This window comes from Prorops nasuta, unplaced genomic scaffold (genome assembly GCF_024137725.1).
Source record: "Prorops nasuta isolate Cenicafe-Biocafe unplaced genomic scaffold, Cenicafe_Pnas_1.2 PNAS00008, whole genome shotgun sequence".
NCBI lineage: Eukaryota > Metazoa > Arthropoda > Insecta > Hymenoptera > Bethylidae > Prorops > Prorops nasuta.
This window is the reverse complement of record NW_027116805.1, coordinates 4,357,297-4,374,281: the sequence shown is the minus strand read 5'-3', so window position 1 is coordinate 4,374,281 and position 16,985 is coordinate 4,357,297. Positions and strand designations below refer to the sequence as shown.

Sequence of the window (16,985 nt, the reverse complement as noted above, 5' to 3'; positions counted from 1 at the left end):
TAGTGAATTGAATAATTTATTATTTTTGTTTTTGTTTTAGTTTTGGATCAAATTTAATGGTATAAACAGTGTTGACGAGGATAGACAAAGTAGAGTTTATATTTGCTTTGGAAAATTTTGCAAAGGAAGCTGAAAGGTCTTGCTTGAGAGAAAACTTAGCATAATGCGTTTAACGAGTTATCGAGGGAAGATAGTATATAACGGAGAAAACGCTAAAGGAGGCTCCGAGGTGGTTTGCACGAGGGAGTCAAAGCCGAGTCGAGTCATTGTCCGGCATTTACGTGACGAATTCGACGTCGTCTTCGACATCGTCGACCACGCCATTCGCATTTTAAGCATCCTTTGACTTTCCGCGAACAGCAAACACTAGCTCCACACTGCGACTCGAGTTCAATCGCGATGGTCGCTTGGAATCCACCCCTATTCGTTCGTGTAAATAATTTTCCAAAATTTTCTCTCACTAATTTTCCGAACCAAATTACTTTGATTTAAAATGATTTTAAAAACAATCAGGAATAGTTTTTAATTTTAGCAAAATATAAACTTTGAAATAACGAAGGAGAGGGGAGTACAGTGGGGGGGGGGGGGGGGGTGAAAAGTAATTAAATTGTATTTCTCGACGGTATGAAGCGATAGTTTTCGTGATTATTTTGTTGCGAATAAAACACGAGTTTTTCTAAGCCCAATATTGGCTGGTCGCATTGGCTGGATTTATTTATTGTTATTGCTGGACTGGCAAATAAATGGCAGCACTTAATTGGCCTTACTGTTCCCTTACGATACCTGGAACTACCGTGCGTTGGATTCCCGAGTATACTCCACCGCCTTGATAGTCATTTTTCCCCCACCGTCGACACGCACGAATCAATGATAATAAAATTTATTTTGCAAATCGTAGCGATAGCTGGACCGGTCAAAGTTATTTTATGCGATCCACTTAATGGTCCGGCTGCACGCTCTCGATTCGAAGCTTATACAAAGAAATTCAAAGTAGGATTTAAAAGCGTCGAATGAGGTAAACGAATGTAGCAGGAATTCCGCATGTTCGGCTCTTTGCTGGATTAACTCTTATTCGATATATTTAATTGGGAGTAATCTGTGATCTTTTAGATTTACCTGAGTGGACAAGATCGAGGATTGCACTGTCTGCAATAGAGAAATAGGATTGCAAAGACTGCAATATTTTTCCACGTTCGAATTCCTTAAGATTCCTTCGAGTCTATTAGTCGGTGTACACGTGCAGAGGGTATTGTCGATGTTACCGATTGAGAAGGGCCATGAATCTCAGTCGTGATTGGTGCAAAAACCAGTTAAGATCGAATGGCAGTCGTTCGTGTTCGCACTCGTAAAAAATCTTCATCTAGTCACAGTCTCTCTTGGAATCCTCGCTTCTTTCCATCTATCTCGAGTAAATGCAACCGATTAATTGTCCCTGTTCATTTAGAGATTGCCCCCCGGTCCCTGTAAAACATCAACAAATTAACTGTTACCTCGCGAACGAGTAAATTATTATTGCTCGCTGATGAAAAATAAATAACGCGTGATTGTTTATCTCGCAATTTTGAATAAACTTGTTTCTTTGGCATTTTTCGATTTAACCAGCGGTTATTGGCCGATAGCGTCGACCAATGAAACGTCGGTAGGCGTGGCTAACCCCTCAAACTGCTATTGATCGATTGTTTTTGGACGATAACTCGATTACGCTTTCTGCTACAAAAAATTAATGAGATACTTTTCGTTTGGAAATTTTGTAATTAATAGTAATACATGTTTAAAAGAAGGAAATTATTAAAAATAGTAATTTGCCGTTAAAGTACAATGGAAGGAGGAATCGAGTGGAATTTTAGCCAGTTATGGGAATGAACGGAGGTGGAGAGATACGAAATAGCAGTTTTGATCATTGCGTGTGCAGGATGTGAAGTCTCGAAGAAGAAAAATGCCGGACTCTTACAGTTACCGAGGACTCGTTGACATTCCTGTCACACGCCTGTAGCGTTCTACGATTGCTTTTCTCTCCTATCACGCTGCTATTCTGATTCTTAGCCAAGTTCTCACCTACCAGAACTTTTTCCTTTGCGCATAAAACACTATTAACACATTCTCTAATCATTATCTCTCTGCCTTCTCTCATCATTAACCTTTTTCAACTTCTCGCTCCCCCCCTCCCCCCACCTCCCTGCTTGCAATTATTTACAAATAAAAAGCAGTATGTTACATTTTCCAATTTCTATTTTGAAATAAATTTCTCAACCTCTGCTCGACTCAATTTCTTCGTATATTCCATTACCGAGAAACGTTTGTTTACTATTGCTGAACACAGCCATTCGTGACCCAGGTCCCCCCTTCCCCCTCACTTTTTTTTCCAACACAGTAGAAATCCCATAAAAATAAGCAACAGACACGGTGCACGCTTATCCAGAAGCTAACGCAGGCTTGAAAACAAGTCTGGTTATAAAACAAGTGGCTCAAGGTTATTTTCAATATAGCAAAGTGCACAGTGCGCAGCTGTACTAGATATACCATGCAGACGTATGGCGTTTAACTTTTGTGAACCGGCTCATTATAGTCCATTTGTCGAGAGATAAAATTGTTTGTTTGCTCTTGTTAATGCGATAATTCTGCCAAGATTCGGTCGATAATAGCGAAAGATTGACTTTTTCTCTCTGTCACTTGCCGCACTATTTTTCCTTTATCATTCCGAGTGCCTGTTATTATCGTCACTATCGATTGGAATAATTGTACGTATCGGTGTTCGCGTCAAAATTAATCTGCAGTCTTATGGATAATAATGGGTAGCGTTTTCATCGGACGTGATGGAATAATAAGAGGAAACTGCACGCGCACAGCTATCCTATTTTGCCCGAGCCGACCGAGTCTCGGCTGGAATGTAAACTGGCAAATCGTGCTGAAAACGCATTCGGTTATTATTCATGGCGTGCGAAGTTGCTGTAGCCGGGCTTTGACCTCAATTAGTTTTGGCACCTTGCGAGGCATCGAGCTTCGTAAACAGACTACGCCAATGGCCGCTGTCGTACCTTACACGGCCACCCATTAATTTTCCCTCAATTTCCAACCTTCGCTCTACAAATTTCACTCGGTATTTTTTTTTGTTTTTTTTTTTTCAAAATATCTTTTCCTTTTCATCGTTTATGTATTTTTGTGAATGTTTATGCGCAGATTTTTTTTCGTTAGAAATTGTGGGAATTGGTTGATGAATTGAGTGGATGTGAGACGATTTTTCTTCTTGAGATTTTTTCACGCAGATTGGGAGAGGGTGGATTGAATTGGGGAGGCTTTTGGAGGGTGGAGGAGGGGTAAGTTATATGCTATGGGGGTGTAGAAAGTTTCGGCTCGACACGAGGGGTCGAGGGAGTCACGTGTTTGCTGAGACACCGTGAACCAGATATTTGAATCGCATTCGGGCACCAAGGGTGGGGGTAGAAAGGGTCACTGACGTGTACCATTCGATCCAGGGGCTCTCGACTCTCGAAGGGAGCATCTCTTCTTTTCAAATGATTAACGAGTCCAGGTGTAAAAATTATTCACACTGCAAAGCCATTACTTGCACTACAATAACGTGTAAATATTATTAATCAAACCTGAGCAATTTAAATATCAACTCTGTAAGAGATGTTGATTTTTACCAAATTACAGATATTATTTGTCAATTAAAATCAAAAATATGAAAATTAGGATCGTCACACACATATTTTTCACTCTTCATTAATTAATGTTATTTTACTTATAAACGTATGAAGGAAGATTGAGTACCACTGATTTGCTAAGTAGATAGAGCGAATGCGAATATTCAGGTCACAAAACAAGTGTCGCAATAGAATAATATACTACACGAGCGTGTACCAACGTGTGCGATTGTAAATAAATTTTTGTCTATTTCGGAAGATCCAGTAATCACCTTATTGCTATTCGCAGAATTTGCCCGGTTCAATTTCACCTTTTCTCATCAGCGCAAATTGCAATTTCTGCGACGTTATTAGCCGCTGTTTATTTGCAAAAAATGTTGGTAGTACGACACATTAATTATTCAAGTACGAGAATCGATAAAACTTTTTTTGTAGTTAGACGAGTGTGAATTCGATTAATCATTTCTGCGCAAGACTTGTTTTTCGTCGGAGCAGTGCAAGGATTGAAATAATAAATACTCGGAGATATTGACGCGCGAGTATCCAAAAGAGAGAAAACAAAAGGTGGGAGAATGAATATTGACTCGTGCAATATATTTAACGCGACATGTTTTTTTTATCGCAGGTGAATGTACACGCGTGAAAAGGAAAATGTTTTCCATCCTGCTTTTTCCAGTCGACTCGAACACCTGCCACGTTTTAAAAGAAAAATAACGTGTTGTACCGTGACGTTAGGCTTGATGGCAAACTACCCAATGAAATTACGTGCTACGATTAATGATAACTAAACGAGTATATATACCTAACTTACCAACAATTATTGGCACTTGCGGTACAAAGGTAGAAAATAGCACGAAAACTCTCCACTCCCCAGTAATTTGCTAAAATATATCTTTAAATTATTTTCGCAACTTGTAATTATTTATAAAAAAAAAAAAAAACAAGAAAACATTTAATTCGTCAAGATTGTTTAGATCAGCATTGGAAAGATCGAAGCGAGAGATTAGTCGTGATTGGAAAATTGAAGAAAAAACGTTAGAGCATTGTGCAACGAGAGAGTTTTGAGATCGCCTTAAGGCTGTCGATTGGCAGTGATTGGTACGCGTTTTAATTGAGGAGAACGAAAAAGAATCGTAGGTAATTGGTAGAATCAGTAATTTATCGTTGAAGAAATGGAATAAATCGACGCGAAGGACGTTTGAAAGAAAGATTGTTTCATGTTACCGACTGAGTTATCGCGATATCAGTTTTAGTCTCGTGCAGCTTCATGGACGATGTTTTTCGGCGAAAAGAGGGCAAAGCAAGGCCATTTACGGGCGCGCATGGTGATTTCAGATAGAGAGAGGAGTCGGCATCCTTTTATGGCCTTCGTATTTCGTGACTTTCGCGTATGTATGTATGTTGTACACACGTGCGTGGTGCCCGCAGCGCGAAAGTGCGCCAAGTTTATCGGCGAGTACAGTGAACAGTCATTGTGTCATGCCGTACATGCAACGTGTGGCCTTCCCATGCCTTTTCTGTTGTCTTTTTTAGCTTTCGTCTCAAGTTCTCTCTCAACGTTCTTCCCTCGGTGAAATTAATCCCGTCTCTTAAACGCATACACTCCATTCTTTCCAATCCAACTCCAGTTTTAAGCATGCAAATGTTGCCAGGTCAAGCGACGCTGCTTTGAATTATAAAACATTATCGACTAATGGTAGCAGTCTCAGCCTTTAACGCGACAAAAGTCTTTAAATCTTCCGTTATTGTACAGTCCCTTGTGGCATTACCGAAGATTAATTCGTTACGTGGAAGGATTTATGGATAACGAGTGAGTTTCGAGCGAGTTACCGACCGAGCAGACTCTAAGATCCCCTTAAGGTTTTTTTTATCGAACCGTGTGAGTTTGTGGTAAGAAAGTAGGCGATTTTTATCGAGGAAAGCTATGATTCTCAGTCACTGTGCCATGATAAACGCGAACGCTCACGTTGCACATTAAAATACGAGGCCTTCGCGCGCCTTTCTGGTGGCCCACGTAAGAAAGATGGACAGTCGGGGCAGAAAGCGACGCGATAATATCGTTGACGCCCGCATCGTTCCGCCAAGTTAACTTTGTACAGTTGCGAATCGAAGCCTGCACACTCGTTAGTTATGAAAAAACTCTAAACTTCCTTTTTTTTCTCTCTTTAAATTAAGCTCAATTATGTAACCTTAATGGGATCTCTGACCTGACTCGGTCGGTAGCGATGCTTGATAAAAATTAATATTTCATAACACATTCGATCGATTGTTTTAAAAGTGGCTACTACATTAAATAATAATATTAAAAATAAAAAAAAGCAAAAGTAATAAACGTAGCTCGTCTATCTCTGTACGATTCGATTTGAAGAAGACAATTGCAAAGAGCACGAATCGAGGGTTAAGTACACTCGTGCGTGCATGTTTTGCTTAAACTTAAGGCGTTTGTAGGTATATGTCAACACATCTTCTAGCCTGGCGCAACCTTTGCACACAACGCTTAATACAATACCGAGTAGAAACATACATACTTCTTTTATTTTTCTATAAATTGTAAACCAAATTATAAAATCTTAAGAGGATCTCTGAGCTGACTCGGTCGGTAACACTCGACCTTTTTAAAGTATCTGTTAGGTCACAGATCGTAATATAAAAACAAAAATCTCTTTCGAACAATTTCTTTCTGTTTATCTTTTTTTAAAATAAAAAAAACCGCAGTATTAGACGTACGTATAGTTGGCCTATCTCTGCGGGATTCGATTTTGAAGAAAGCAATGGTCAAGAGCACGAATCCAGGAGCAAATACACGCGTGCGTGCATGTTTTGCTTAACCTTAAGGCGCGTGCACGTACGTGTCAACACATCTTTTGCACTGGCGCAACCTTTGCACACACCAATACCTACACAGAGCCGGATTTATGCGCATTGCGCGTATTTTATGTGCAAATGTTTGTATGCACCGATGTACAAACGTTTACACGCTTGCATGTTTAATGGTATTGTATAAATAGGTGAATAAATACCTCCAATTTTTTTTCAACCGTAAAACCATCCCACGCGTGCATTCGATATTACATATTTTTATTCTCGAGCTGGCTTCGAGCTCGCCTTAATGCTTCCACGCGAAATTCTCTATGGTTCACCTTCGCTCTTATCGTTTACCTCGAGGTTATCCGGTTTCGTAACAGGATTTGAAAATAAATCTTAGCAAAACACACACACACACACACGTGCATCTCTGTTATTATTTTCTTACGCATGGCCACGGAATAGACCTGCACGGATCCAGGAAGAGACCAACATCCGGTGTCGCACCGACGACCAACCACGAGCGTTCCTTCTCGAAAAAACGAGAGTGACTCGCTGACCAAATTTTTTCACGAGTTTTTCCTATATCCAACCTCGCAATCGTCCTGCTTTAACGAACGAAAATTACAGTAAAATTACCAATTATTCGCTGCAGATATTACGTCACGAGTTTATATATATATATATATATATAATTACATCTAAAATATAGCCAATTTTAACTCTTAATTCCAAAATGAACGTTTTTCTATCCTAGTATATTTCAACAAGTATACTTTAAAACCTGAATGCAATCGGATGAGAGCCACTGGCCGGTTATAAAGCCTCGGCGAATTGGGTCAGATCAAATGGAAAGTTATCAAACGAAAAAACCTTTCGGAAATTGCCCCTTCGGGTAAAACAGTTTCAAAATATTATTCCAAACTTTTCACGCGTTTAATTTTCATCCCTGAATATCCTCGTTGATTGATTCAATTTGGGTTTTTTTTTAAATTTTTCAAAAAAGCTCTTTTTATTTATATTTTATTTTCCAAGATTTTTCCGCGTTAAAGGGTTCTTTCCGAAATGAATTGCAGGTTTCTCGAAGGAAATGAAGATGGTGGTGAAGAAATAGAAATAGAGGGAAGCTAGTGCATGGAATGATAGGAGAATTGCAGGAGTCGCGGTTTGCGTAAATCGTGCGTGTGCGGTCCACGATGGGTAGCTGCAGCAGCCAATGATGACGCGCGGACCTTGCTGAGACTGTATATTGATTTCCATTCCGGCCTGTCTGGCGTTAGTCTAGTCCATATCCGGTGTTCTCCTCGCGAGCCGCACGTGTCTCTCGCGTTTCAACCCTCCGAAGAAAAGCGCGTCGGTGTGGAATCTCATGGAAATCCCCTCGCGCAAACTCGCCTGAGATCCGACGAGCTTCCCCCGGAACCTCACCCATTTACGTGAGGACCACTGATGCGGAACACGCCGGAAAACTTATAGAATACCTTTTTACTCTTTCGTATATTATCTCTCCCTTGAGTTTCTCGTGGAACATTAATAGATTAATAGCTCAAACGTTAAATCGTGCCCTGCAATTAGAATTTTAATTTAATTTTTATCGATACTTGCTTCTTTTTCTTGGACCTCTAGAATCTTTACAGCGATAGTTTTGCAAATCTACCGCAAATTTTCTACTAAGAATTGTAATAATATTTAGTTGATTTATGGTTAGTGTTTCAATTGTATTTGTAGACGAAATTAAATTTTTAGGTAGGATCTATTATCGTTTAAATTTGTCGTGCTTGAGAACCTCTGGGTTCGCATTGTGAATCAGCTGGGAAGAGAAACACTGCTCATGGTGGAATAAAAGTTGTTGCGGTTTAGCCACCGGATGGAGAAAATAGATGCAAAAACGTGCAACCCACTTGTCCGGAACGTTCACTATAAGCTAGGTTGAGAATCACTGAGACTGAAGAGAATTTCGAGGCTGACGCCATAGGCGTGGAAAAGGAAAAATGAGTTTCGAACAGCTTTCACGTTTGTTAGTTATTTATAAACAATTTTTTATTTGGATAACTGTGACCAACTTTGAGGAGAATGTTAAAAGTGATATTAAAGAGTTAATTTTTGCTTGGGATTTGATCGAATGGTCGAAAGCAAACTGCTAACACAATTTTCGTAATTGCAGCTTTAAAACTTATTTCTATCGTTAAAACTGCGTTATTATTCAAGTCTTTCAACTAGAATAATTAGAATAGGAAGAATTAGAATTTGTGGATCAAATTTGCATGAAAATTTTAATTTTACGGCTGAGAACCACTGGCGGAGGGAAAATTGTGCAAGGAATTTGCAAAAAAAGTGTGAAAAGCAACGAAACAAAGATTGTAGCTCGCCTATTATTCTATCGATGGAAATAGTCTTTATTAAAGAAAACTAATAATAAAAAATGTTAGAAGCGTGTACTAGCAGCAGAAAATTTTAACACTGAGTGTACAATAGATTAAATTTGATAGATTCGTAAAAAAAGAAGGAAATATATAGCAAATAAAAATTTAACAATTTCTATTATTTCACATTAAAGGAAAAAAGCCTTTTTAAAATAATAAGAAATTTTTCAAGAACGTAGAAAGAGCAGGAGACTTTAGAGTGGAGTGTACGGTGAATTTGGTGGGACTGTACTTAATGAGGGGGTGGTAAGTCGGGGGAAAATATAGAGCGTGGCTCGTTTCGCAGATAGGAAAATTGCCAAGCTGGACCGTGCAGCAGCGATTGGCCGTGACACACACAGTTCGTGCCTGACATTGTGCCTTCTTCTCTCCTTCGCGCACTTTTGCGAATTTCCAATCGCCATTTTTCCACCGCTTTCAACCGGTTACGTGACCAACCACAACCACCTGACAGATTCCTAGTCGAGTCTTTGTCGACTCTCCTCAATAAAATCAACGATTCTTCTCTACCCTCGTCTTTACCTCGAAAATTCCAAACGAGTTTCTTTCGACTCGCTTATTAAAAATTCTACACGATATCATATAATTTGAAAAAAACTAACGAACAAAAACAGATTTATCAAAATTATTGTGAAAATCCCAAGTCCGAGGATGAAACTTGGAAATTTCTCGATTCTTCACCAATAATTCAACCAATTCTCTAATAAAAAAAAATTGCATAATAAAGATATTCGTTAAAAGAAACAAAATGGAAGGAAGTAAACGTGTAATTATGAAAAAGAATGAGAAACTAGAAATTTTGCAAAAATCGATATGAAAATCGCAGGTCTGAAAGGATGAAATTTGCAAGTTGATCAATTTGGTTTAATGAGCACTTGGGCAGTATTGTAATAGGGGTTATTTAGCGAGCAATGATAACGGTGGTCGTTGGGTTTTTATTTCTTTATAGGTCGCCTCTCTCAGGATCGATTAAAAGCAATACGTATGGCGATTACCGTTGGGTTAACCGAAATATACACACGGGCACACGCCCACAGAGAAACAATTGTTTTTCTTGGCATTCGTGGTCTCGGGTTTTCGAAGATGTTACTACTGTACACGGTAGTCGGTGGTTCGGGGGGGGGGGGGGGGAGCAGCAAAAAGGGCAGCGGTGTGTCTACATACATACATACACATACGCGAGCAAACTTGTAATTAGCACGAGCTTAATTGTGGCTTGCGTTTGCCTTCTTAATTGTCTTTACGGTGAAAGTTATCGGTTGCACACGTATATGCGGGTTTTCGTAAGCGTATGTGTGTGTACATTTGTTTGGCCTTTTTTTCAGCACATAGATACCGGAGGAACCAGTTCAAGCATCTCGTGTACCGTGCAGTCGTTGACCCGATTCGAGCATTTCGAAACAGAACGGACCCCACGCTCGTGAGAAAAAGTCCTGTTAACTGCTCGCCAAGCCTTCTTGCTTCCCTTTAATAATAGTTATTACTCTCGTTTCGTACAGCCGTTTCACGTCGCTTGATTACTCCTTCTAATCAATAGTAAATGACACGATCGCCTGGTCTCTCTTACTGCAGTTTACTTTGATCTTAATTTTATTCCAATGCGATCGTTCCATTTTAATTTTTCCAAAAAATCTCTTCGGCTGTTCGGTGAAAAAAGCTCGTTTTATATCAGGGTCTTTTTAAATCTTTATATATACGTACAGTCAATTCACGTTGATCGATCGACTCTGCTAATCAATAGCAAATGAAACTATGGCCTGACTGTACTAGTTTTCCTCAATCATAATTTTATTACAAACCAATGGCTAGTCTTGTTTCTTGGAATACTGTGTATTAATTGAATAAAATATGATAGTTTGAAGAGATTTTTAATGGAGATTGCTTTTTTATTAATTATCAACATTATTTCATTTTTTTTAATATAGTAATTGACAAGATTGCCTTGATATACCACAGCTTAGCTCAATCATAATTTTCTTCCAATGCAATTGCTCGAGTTTTTTTATGTTTTTCCAAAAACGTGAAACTAATCAGCTTATAAAAGCTAGGTTTAACGCAGATTTTTATAAAGCTCGTAAACCTGTAGAGATTTTGTTGCTCGATAAACCTTATTAATCGCTTGTGGGAAAAACAAAAGTATTTTAATAGATCGCAGTCTGTATAAACATGATGGGTGTGTAGCCCAACTATCCGCTTAACAAGCTTTTATGGTACGACCTTTTAGCCTTCCACGTTTACTCACGGTGCTATTAGCTTTCAATATGTACCAGTCTTTATACTTTTAATTATTCCCATTATCTGTTTCTCGTAGAAATTTATCTAATAATGCTGCTATACTTTCATTGTTAATTGATTGATACTATGATGCGATGAAAGAGGATTTCGTTAATTGGTCATTTAATTATTCTAATGCGAGATTATTAATTTTATCAATGCTCTCGAGTGTTTATTTGTAAGGTTATCACACTGATATTACGTTGAATGAAGAAATTATGAAATCCTTTCTAAAACAAGTAGTTGGTTCTTATGTGGAATATTACATTTGTGTGGAGAGAAAGTTTATATGAACATTATACGAAGCCAGGAAACCCTAAAAGTTTTATGCGAGGCTGAATATAAATTGCAGGCTGTCCTTTACGTCGCTGATTAGCCCATGAAATAAATTAGTACCCGCATCGTTCATGTTAACCCTTTAGTTATCCCTTGACGTATCTTCGTCTATTAAAATTTTAATTAGACCAATAATTGAATCAAACAAAATGAAACGTAATTGACGTGCAAACTTGAATATTTTTCTACTACGAGTCTTGATTAACTAAATATTCTTAATTGGACGTTAGATTACTAATTGAACAAACTTTATACACGGTTCATCGATATTTTTCTTTTTCATCTATATTTTTAGTGTGATTTTATGTTTGATTTATTTTATGGATAATGTGTGTGTTCGTGTGATTTTTAAATCGACATTTGCTGTTTGACATGCTTAAATTTGGTACTTTTGCAAAAAGCATATGTTTAAGAGGTATCCAAGTGTGAAATGAGAGGAAAATTATTTCACATTAAGTGATTTTATCTTGCAAATCAACATTTGCAAGAGTAATGCTTAGCTAACTGTACATATATGTGTTATTGTTACGCAAGTTGACTGCTTTTCCTTTTCTTGTGTACATTTGAGTTATTAATAAAGCGTAGATTAAACGTGACATAATGCAATCGTTACAAAGCAATGACACGAGTTATATCTATGTATTGCCATAATAACTATTCCACCTCCTCATCATGAAAAAGCTTCTTTGTGTCACGTCTTCTTCGTCTCTTCGAATGACCTACCACAAGTTCCTAGATCATATCAATATCACTCTGTCCATCATCCACAACGCCTACTCTACGTTTTGCAATAAATCATACAAAAACTGCAATTTATATATATTTTTAGTAAAACCAAAAAAAATTTTGGAAAAATGTTTAAAAACTTATATACTTTATAACGTACGTACTAAAGCACGATTAATTAAAGCAAGATAACAGAGTACGTATTAAAAATCGCAATTTCTTCACTCTACGTATTTTCTTAAAAGCAAAAAGTAAGGAAGAATGTTCGAAAGCTGGTGGAATATTTTTTACGCGTTAATGCAGTAAAGCAAAAACGATGTAAGATAACTCTAACACGTATTAAAAACTGCAGTTTTCACATTTTATAGATTTTCTTGAAAACAAAAGATACCGAAGAATGTTTGAAAATTCGTGAAATAATTTTTGTACTTTATAATGCAATAAATGCACAATTGAAGCAAGACATATATATATATATATATATAACTAACTACAGTAGAGACTTTATTGATTCTACCGAAGTGATATGCGAAGGTAGTGGTTACCGAGTGTCATTTCAATTCCAACGCTTTGAAGGGTCGCTTGTTTCCTCGCGATGTTTGCTGCCACTAGACGCTTCTTGACCTACCGCAAATTCCTAGTCGAAACGCGTGCCGTTCCGTCTTTTAGACACACACACACACACACACACACACAAACACGTATTATCCGACGTTCAAAAAAGTTTTACCAGCCCTCCCCCCCCCCCCCGGCCCCTTTATTACCAGCCAATTACGTCATTGCTTATCCGTCATACAAGCCACAGCTGTTCGACGTTTGACAAACAGTTGGAACCCTTAAAGAACGAAGCTACTCTAACGTTTAAACGTCTTAAAAACGCTTAACTCACAATAGAGCATCAAACCTTACGTTTATTATCTTCCAAGATTCAATTATGGCGGATCCTTAAACTCATCCGAAGTCTAGAAATATAAATAAACGAACAGTCATCGAGTTATTTAAAAATTTTAAATTATAATTATGACAGAAGACGTGATAAACATTATTATACATTCTGCTAATTTCTCAAAACGTTAATAACAATATTTTAAAGCCTGAAATTACTTTATAGTAATTTAATTAATTATTACATCACGAAAAGAAATATAATAAGCAGCAAAAGCTTTTTTTCACACTGTGTAACGCGTAAACTTGCAACAGAGTATAAAATCTCAGATTCATTATCTTACAAGTTTTAGCTCGCAGATCCGTAAACTCTCTTGAAACATAAATAAACGCAAGGTCGCGAGGGGTTTTAAAATGATGAAGTGACGATATTTACAATAAAATACGCGATTAACGTTGTTAGACCATTTTTAGAAGCTTCGAGACTATAATAAGACGTCAAAACCGATACAAGATACTTTCCATCGGTTTTACGAAGAATCACGCGAGCAGCGAATGGAATAAATATCGAAGAGCTTTTTCAATGTACAGCTGTAAGGTGGCAAGGTGCGATAGAGTGGTGAATTATCGTGGTGGAATAGAAAAGTTGATGGTCATAGGAATTCTGCGGGAGTTTCAGTCGACACTGAGGCCGATCAATGCCACGGAGTGACTAAGCCAGTGGTAGTTGAGGGTAGGTTACGAAGGTTGGGGTTGGTCGGGGGCTCGAAGGGTGGAAAGGTGGTTGCTACGGGGTTCAACGAATAGAGAATTTCGCGCTAGACGTCGGCATTGCGATTATTTTCCGCCGCAGAATGGCATCGTCCACCGGTTCTTCGTGCTAGCACATTTTGAATAATAGAAAACGCGGTCTATTTATGCTCTCGAATCAATAACCTTCCTTCCCTCTCTGTGTTACCCTCCTCCCCCTTTCCCCTTCGCTCTCCCTATACCCTTCCCTTTCCCCTTCTTAGCCCTCGGCCCGTGATAAAACGGACCAATGCGAGAAGCTTCCTGCTCGTCGTTTTATTCCAATTTATTCTACTCGATTCTATATGTATATATATATATATGCTTTTATTCCACTGTATCCAATTACAGCTTGATAAACTTCTCGAATGAGAAAAATAAACCTTGGACCACCTCGACGAAATTATACGAAATATAGACCGATGATTTCTGCACGTGGATTTTCGTTCGAGGATTCATTTCATTATTGTATTATCCAGTTTTCTCGCTAATTATTCCATCATGCGTATATATGGACGAGTTTACGCGATAGAATTACCTCTAATTAATCTATTAACGAACGAAATTACTCCCTCTTATCTGCTGGCATCATTCGAAACCTTCCGTTCATTATGAAAATGACCAATTTTTTTGCAACCCGTGGATAAAGTGGATTATTATTCTGCAAGAGTATGCAGCCCCTCGAGTCTCTCGAAAATTAATCTGCAGAAATTAAGCGAAGTATATAGCAATGGTTATAAATTAAAGAATTTCATTATTCGCTTTAAAACGTAATTTGTCGCTCCGTGAATTTTTCAGTATACGTCTTTGCTTTGTCTCGTTATTGGGATTACGTAATAAGGTAAGGAGTAATAAAAATTTTAATTCTCAATCAATAAAATCTTTTTATTATCCTTCGCTTTCTGTTATAATTCTTTTTTAGTTTCAAGATATTTCTTTTGTTTTCGTGTCGCAAATTTTTTAGTCTACACCTATGTGCTCCTCTCGTTATCGCAATGACGCAACAAAGTGCAAAATACCAATTGTAATTCAACAAAATATTCCTAATATTCGTCGGACACTTTTATCAATTTTTCTCTTAGGTCTAAGATATTAGTCATATCTCCGAGGGTTTTTCACGCTACACGCGTTTCCCATTATTGGTCGGTGTGATAAGATTAATGCAGCAACGGTACATTAACTCCAGAAATCTGTACAAATCTGCGACATCTGTCTTTGTCGCTAGCCAGCCGAATTTAACCTTTGAGAAATCGATCCGTTCCCTTCCTAATACTATTCGTAGTCCATTAATTTCCAACGCTGTGGAGTTTTGCTTTTAAAAATGAAAAAGGATAACCGATACCATCAAAAGATTAAGAGTGACCACACCTTGTTGCTGCTTACGTAATAATAACTATAAAATTATCTATCTTCGTCATCAACTTTTTAGTTTATACTATTATTTCTGTGCTGAACTATACTTTTAATGATGCCGAAAAAAGTTCTGGCTTAAAAATAATGTTCACGATTCTTTCTTTTTTGATAAATAAATATAGAAGGTGAATGGGTAATTTTTATGTACTGCAATAATACAACTATGAGGATTATACGGAAGATAAAACGCATTTATAGGGGAGGAATCCTGTTAGTCCTTCAGGACACACTCTTACGACTGACAAACTTCCTATCCAAGTTGTTGAATTCCCCTCGCGCGAATTCCAATCTTTAAATTCCGTGCTTCTCCGTCCTCTTAAACGTTCGACATTTTCCAATCAATGTTGAGATCTCGCATAGTTCCCTTTCACATCAATTAAAAGATATACAAGCAAAAAAGTGTAGGTCGATTACATTAATCGAAAGGCGATATAACACGTGGCCATTGAAATCTATTTTCAATTACGAAATTATTTTACTGCCTCGAAAGTTGCTTTACGATCGATTTACTCGACTTTACGATCCTCCTGATAAAACGCAGTCTTTACATTTGGACGAATGATCCGCTTAATTGAATTAATCTACGCGTTTATCTCCAGACTATTATTTACAAGGTACACGAGAGAGCTTTCGCTCTTTCGTAAGTTCCAGCTCGGTCGAATTGGACAAAAAAAATTGCAAACACTCGTAATTAATTTTCATTGAAATCAATTGTGCGATTAAACAGGGAATTATTATTGTTATATTATTCTTTAATCCGAACGCGTAGTTAATTAAAAAGGGTGACGAGCGAGAGGGGGGGGGGGGGGGATTCACCGGGAGTTTTGAAATTTATAGAGTGCTGCAGCTCGAGGTTTATTTATCCCGAGTGTCGTAAACGTGCGTATACGCGTCTATTTTCGCACGGCTCCCGCAGTAATTACGGGACCTCGCTGATTTAGAAGACACGACGCGACACGACCTGCCTCAAGCTCCAATGCTACGTACTACCCCCCCTCTTCCAAACCAAAGACTAATCTCCAATTCTACAATTTAGAGAATTCGATCGATTCGTGATACGAACGAAAACCTCCGAATATCCATGATTGAACACGACTGTTAATCGTTAATTTATATGATAAAACGTTGTGGATTGATCAAATTAATTACCGATCGTTACGCGGAAAATCGAAGCGCGAGAAATTTTTGGAAAAAAATTCGCATGGATTTCGGGGGACGTTATTAGCGTGTTCGTTAATTAACTCGCGTAAAGGGAAAGCAAGAGAAACTCGGTGCATTAAATCTAGCGTGTAGAGTGAGAAGAGCGACTACTGTACGAAAGTTATGTCAGTTTATATATCAATCATTTCGCTCGCCTGCTGGATAAATCAATAATACACACTGACCTTTCACCTCGGTTTCCTTGCCTTTTATCTTCTCCCTAACGAACACTTTCCTTCAACAACGCGCTTTGATACTTTCACTACGAGTTTTTTTCACACTTTTGCCACGAACGATTGTTGCTTTTTCACTTTTTCCCATTCCCTGAAAATTTTCACCAACTCCTTTGCCGCTGCAGTTTTACCGAATCTCACGTCAATAACTTCACTTTTATTGTTTATTTGTTAAGAACGACGATAAGTGTGTTAAGAAACATGAGACTTCTCGATAAAACCCTCTAATCTCTCTGCGAAAGATTCACGCGTGTATA

At 38.1% G+C, this 16,985-nt stretch overlaps 1 protein-coding gene across 1 annotated transcript in view; it reads left to right on the top strand.

Moving 5' to 3' along the window:
• EcR (Ecdysone receptor) overlaps positions 1-16,985 on the top strand; it is a 157,320-nt gene that overhangs the window by 26,641 nt on the left and 113,694 nt on the right. The gene's annotated exons all lie outside the window — the stretch shown is intronic.